The 6,000-nt window shown below is 39.5% G+C and overlaps 1 protein-coding gene across 2 annotated transcripts in view; it reads right to left on the bottom strand.

The window, feature by feature from the left end:
- Positions 1-3,926, bottom strand: part of CCPG1 (cell cycle progression 1) — a 218,279-nt gene extending 214,353 nt beyond the window's left edge. For both annotated transcript variants that reach the window (XM_053717498.1, XM_053717497.1), the window contains exon 1: positions 3,828-3,926. The gene's annotated coding sequence lies outside the window, so the exon portion shown is untranslated. The remainder of the gene's footprint in view (positions 1-3,827) is intronic.
- Between the last annotated feature and the right edge of the window lie 2,074 nt (positions 3,927-6,000).

Here is a 6,000-nt window from a genome sequence, read left to right on the forward strand (position 1 = left end):
TGTGCTATCACAGTCAGAGTGGCCGGAGGATTAGTAATTCCTGTCTGTGCCACACATAACAGTGCTGAATGGCTAATTCCCAAGCCACTCTGTGATAGCACAGCTGCAGGTATAACTTTTTTGCCGACAGGATGCTTGTGATAACTGTAGTATAGGTAAGAGTTACTTTACTAAATGGCAGGGAGGAGTGGGGACTGGCTGGGTAGTCTACTCTAGGGACACTGGAAGTGACTGGGGTGGTACACATAAATAAAGAGATGTATATTGTCTCTGCAAGGGAGGCTAAAACGTTGCTGTTGTATTTAGAGGGTTATACTTATAGTGGGGCCATTTTGGACCCTCTGGGTTGTTAGTCACCCAGTATTTCTCACAGGGAAGGCACACTGTGTAAGACTTTGAAAACCTCTGCTCTATCTGTAAGGAAAGAAGAAGATCGTTAACACAGTGCCTCTGTCCGCCTACGGCACAGCGCTTTCTCCAATTAGGTGACATTTTTACCTCTTACCAATAGCCATACAAGGATGTCAGTTGACACGCACGGCTATTAGTCTAGAGGTGGAAACGTTACCTCATTGAAGAAAGCACTGTGCCATGGGCGGATGGAGGCGCTGTGTTATCGATCTTCTTTCCTTACAGATAGAGTGAGTTTAACATAGTTTCTCTCATAGTTTCATAAAAAAAAAAACTTATTTTTTTTGTGATGGTAAATCCTAGCGTTTGTTATACGCTTGGGTTTACCATCACTTAGGATTAATCCTAGGTGAGCTCAGGGTTAATCAACTCTAAATGTATGCATATATTATGCTGCTAAGGGCATAAAAATAAGACTATTGCAGCCACTCCAGTGTCTTTCCATACCCTCATTTTGACCCCAATGTAAGTGTACTCACCTTTTCCACTGTCCACCCAGCATTGAAGTGTGTTTTTCAAGCCTTTTTGCAAACTGAGAGATACAGCCAATCAGAAGCAGTACCACCTGCTCCTACACTCAGTAACAGCGCGCTCCTGTCGCCTGCTTTTCTGATCATTTACATCCAGTTACAAGGTTATAAAAGAAAGCAGGTTGCATATGTGCACTATCACTAAGTATAAGAGCAGCTAACGGGGTCTGAGAAAACACATCTGTACTGGGTGGCTGGTGGATGATGTAAGTACACTTAGTTTAGGGTAAAAATAAGGATATGGAAGGACAATAGAAAAATTTCAAAAACAGTAACAGGCACACTTAGGGATCGATTTATCAATCTCAGACGGACATATTCAACCCTTCCGCCCCAGCTTTCCTGTGGTAGGCAACAATCTGCTGCCAGAATTTAACATTGCACGCGAGCACAACCACGCCCCCTGCCTGTGCACAGCCAATCACACATGTGCAAGTGCTGTCAATCTCCCCGGTCCAATGAAGAGGATAGGGAAGCAGCGGTCTGATGACTCCTGCTTAATAAATCCTGACTGCAGGTTCTCTTGTAAGATCCTGCAGTCGAAGGGAGGAGAAGAGCTTGATAGATCAATCCCTTAGCAGCATAACACATACATACATTTAGAGTTTAGTGTCCCTTTAAATTTTTAGCTGTAGCTTGATAGATTTATATGATTAAACGTTTTGAAAACATTGTTTAAAGTTTAAAACATACTGCCTAAAAGCATTAGAGGAAATGTGCGGTTTACCTGTTCCTCTTAGCATTTTATTGCAAGTGAGTGTAAGCCATGACAAAAGAGCCTTCCTGAAATACGCAATACTTTGTGTGCTGCTGAACTAAAGCAAAATGCATAATTTACAGAGATTTAAACAAATCCATTGTGACTCAAAACTGTACCCATCACTGTTTGCTAAAGTGTTATAGAAGTCAGACAAACTTTTCATGATTAAGATATATCATACAATTAAAAAAAACAAACACAACTTGCTTCTGTCATCAGATGTACCTCATCGCTTAGTAGCCATTGTTGCAACGCAGCTACTTATTATCACAGCATACCGAGTTAGGCTTTGGAGTGCGCATGTTGAGAACTATATGGAAGCAAAGGTTGTAACAATGTGTTTTATATATAAAACTCTACACAATGATCAGGATCATCACCTGTTTGTGCTGAAATTAAAGAGACATACATTGTTAATAAGTAAATGCTGGAAATTGTTAGTTATATACAGGCAATATTGCAATAAGAGCATTCTTTGTGCGTTAGCACCACAAATGGGTTAAACCCATAGTTAAAGTAAGCTCCAGGAGTGGAAACAAAGCTCACCTCCAGAGCAGCAGTACATTGCTGGTCTAGAGCTGACTTTAACTATGTGTTTAATCACTTTAAACACAACGGTGTAGGCATTGGCAAGCAATAGTGCATTATAAGAAAATGCTCTAATGCATTACATCATTTTTCTTATTGCAGCATTAAGTTCTTTAAAGGGACATTTGCAAATGTCCAAAAAGAAAATGCTCTAATATGTTAGAGGCTTTTATTATTGCGATATTATTATGTGTTTAACCCTCACAAAGGAATTAAACACACCGTTAAAAAAGGCTTCAGAGCAGAAATGTACTACTAGGAGCGGAACACATCTGGTGAGTCACTGTAAAGAGGCGTGTGCAACCACCAATCAGAAGCTAGCTCCGAATAGTGCTTTTCAAGAAGGGATACCATTGAACAAAGTAAATTTGATAACAGAAGTGAATTTAAAAGGGTCTTAAAATTACATGTTTTATCTGAATAATGAAAGTTTTATTCTGAATTTAATAAATTCCTGTTGTAAATTGTTGCAATACAATTTATGTTAACAAGTTAAAAATAAAATCAATTTTAAAAAAAATCTATACTTTTACTGATTAAACAAATGTCACAGCAGAGCGCCATCTAAATTAAACATGACTCAAAATGTAAACTTGTGTGAGTTACTGTGAACAGTCTGGGCAGCAACAGCAAGTCACAAGATCTAGAAGCCCCAGGGAGGAGTCAGTAAAAACTAACCCTTTGGCTGCCAGAAAGGCTGCAACTCAATGCTACACAACAGCTCTCCCTAGCAACCAAGGGGTTAATCTTTCACTGCACCCCACAGGCAAAAACGCACCACAAACAGCATGTCAGCATCAGGAAACCACCTGCCCAGCTCCCAGAGGGCAGCAAACCGCTTTACACAACAAGAACCTGGCTGCACAGACAAAGAGGTGCGAGGCAGCTGTTACCTGGCCTACCTGTCTCAGGGCTCAGCTTACAAATTCAGTATTCAGAGCTGACACAAACAAATAATGTCTAGAATGAAAACATAAGGTGGTTTATAATGATTGGGAAAGCAACACTTTCCACTGCTAGCAAATCTATAGGATAACAAGAATTGATAGATTTGTTGTATAAGATAGTGCTGCACACACTAACCTATTTTTGTACAAACCAAATGATGTGAATTTGATAGTACAAACCACAGAGGACTCAGTCTCCTTATATGACAGTGCAAGTTTTCTTCTTCCCGTTTAGTTCCAAAATATGTCTGCCACTTACAGAGCCGTTAATTACAATACGGAATTTACACAATAATGACGAAGTTACAAAACAGCATACTGAGGGTATTATATGCCATATGCGCAGCTGGAGCCATTAATAACAGGATCACTTTGGTCAGAATATAATAAATAACACCACTAGGAAGGTTTGCACTACAAACCCTATTAAAAAAAGCGATTCGTACTTTTACTTTATCATAATACAACCACATGATGGTGGTAAATGTCATTAGATTGCCGCTAGAAAACCGACACCGGCGTAACAGTGTTCTGCACTTACAGAACCTCATGATAACTTTAACCCCTTGAATAGCGTAATAGCATATTTACCACGGTCACATAAGGAAGGCCCCGGGGACCCGACTTTGCCTGTTTACATCTGCCGACTTTACACTGCGCTATCTACACCCACCTCCAATGACAGCTCAGATCACCACACCCCCGGTGACGCTACATAATGCTGGTAGACAGAAAATCAAGTGGGCAGGTGTAATAGCGATGTATGGTGGGAGGTGTAGTTTGAATAACAGAACAAAAAGACGCTAAACTAAAAGCGGACTACATGTCCCATGGTGCATTACGGATAAGAAGATATATTTACAAGAAAAAGCTTTCCTCGTTGGGCGAGCTGTATAGTAAATAAAGAGGCGGGGTTATTTCATTTCGTCAGCTCTATGTTGTCATGGTAGCGAAGCACCTCACAACTAAACTGGCTAACGTCCTGTGCAGACCGACAGAGGTAATTATATAATGCATTCATGGATATCTTTTTAAATACATTTTTTTTTAAAAAAGAATTCAACATTTTTGTAAAGAAAGCTAGTAAATATTGTTAGGGTTTACTTATAAACATGTAGCAAATATTTATCTAGATGATAAAACCGTGCGTGGGATATTCGTTTTAGACTTGTTAAACGAAGGAATACAGACATTTTAATGAAGCAAAGTGTGGGAATAGGCTTAAGATAGGAACCAATTTTAAACAACTTTCCAATTTACTTCTATTATCTATTTTTCTTTGTCCTCTTGGTATCCTTTGTGGCATACCTAGGTAGGCTTAGGATCAGCAATTCACTACTGGGAGCTAGGTGATGATTGGCAGCTGTGAATAAATGGCTCGTCATTGGTTTACCAGATGTGTGCAGCTAGCTCCCAGTAGTGCATTGCTGCTCCTTCAACCAAGGATACTAAACAAATTAATCAAATTTGATAATAAGAGTAAAAAAGAAAGTTATTTACAATTGTGTGACATACCTGTATTGTGAAAAAAAGTTTTGTATTTCATGTCCCTTTAAAGGGACATTCCAGTCAAAATTTAAATGCACATAGATTTATTAAATCTTTGAATAGAAACATCTTTGCAATATAAAGGTATTGGCAAAAATGCTTCTAGTAAAAGTTATCACTGTTTTAGTGTTAACATTTTTCTCTGCATGTGCATGTGAAGCATAGCTAGATATTCTCAATGCACCCACATTTTAAATAATGCAGCTGCTCAGATCATCAGTGGGGCTTGTATCATGTCAACAATTAACATATTGAGTAATTACCAGATGGTACAAGCACCTTAGGCTCTCTGAGCAAGTGCTGTATTTAAAATGCTGGTGCACGGTGCATACTTAAATTCACTTTTGAAACAGCAATAGCTTTAATTCAAAGCATTTTTGCATGCAGAGTTTGTTGCCATATTTATAATTTTTAAAGCATTTGCTTGTTCAATGCCACCCCACAGATCTCACACAACCAATTAAGGGCTAGATTACGAGTGGAGCGGTATTTCATTGATGTAGTTGACAAGAGTGTGTGAGTTGCTGGATGTGAGGTTTCAAGAGGGTCTTAATTCAACAAGCCATCATCCCTATTAAAATTCTGGAAGTCAAAAGTTGTGGCGCCACATAGCATATCCTGTGATGACCAACAACCCACTGAACCCTCTTTCCTGTGTTCTATTCCCGTTTTAGATAACACCAAACAAAAGGTGTCAATAAGCACACTGGACTCTCAGAAACTTCCAGTTGACTCACTCTGGACTAGTAGCAGTCACAACTTAAATACTACACAAATGTATTCATTAAAAAATATTTTGCTGAAAACATTCCATGCACAACACATAAAAATGATTTTCATAAAAACAAACGGCCAGATTACAAGTTTTACGTTATGAGGGGTGCGGTACTAACTTGCACGTTATTCTCACCGCTCACTTACCTACAGCGCTGGTATTACAGGTTTTTACAAACCCGGCGTTATCAGGAAAGAAGTGAGCGTAGAGCAAAATTGTGCTCCACACCGCACTCCAATACCTGCGCTGCTTAAATCAGCGGTGAGCTGGTTGTACGCGCTCATGCACGATTTCCCCATAGACCTCAATGGGGAAAGCCGGGTGAGAAAAAGTCTAACACCTGCCAAAAAGCAGCATAAAGCTCAGTAACGCAGCCCTATTGATTCCTATGGGGAAACACATTTTATGTTTACACCTAACATGAACCCCGAGTCTAAACAC

This window comes from Bombina bombina, chromosome 6, assembly GCF_027579735.1.
Source record: "Bombina bombina isolate aBomBom1 chromosome 6, aBomBom1.pri, whole genome shotgun sequence".
NCBI lineage: Eukaryota > Metazoa > Chordata > Amphibia > Anura > Bombinatoridae > Bombina > Bombina bombina.